We start from the raw sequence: 348 nt of genomic DNA on the forward strand, positions 1-348 counted from the left end.
ATATACATACACACACATACACATACATACACATAGGGTGTGATGAGTAAATTGTTGGTATTTTATGTTGTTTTTAATTTCACGCATTGTTTGTTTCTGATTTTGTCAACTACATACTATAGTAGGGTCTGTTGGGCACCATCTGTGAGGGAAAACAGCACCATGACACAATTCGCTCTGCCAGAAATTTGGAAACGACATACTGTACTGCTTGGCATTCATGCCAGAAGCTCCAATAAGAACATTGTAGAGAATTTGGGTGTCAGTCTGGGGACATGAACTGAGAGTGATAAAAATAAAGCATCCAGTCATTATGGTATTTGAACTGATCACTGATCACTATTACCA

The sequence above is a fragment of the Octopus bimaculoides genome, chromosome 14, assembly GCF_001194135.2.
Source record: "Octopus bimaculoides isolate UCB-OBI-ISO-001 chromosome 14, ASM119413v2, whole genome shotgun sequence".
In the NCBI taxonomy this organism is placed as follows: Eukaryota; Metazoa; Mollusca; class Cephalopoda; order Octopoda; family Octopodidae; genus Octopus; species Octopus bimaculoides.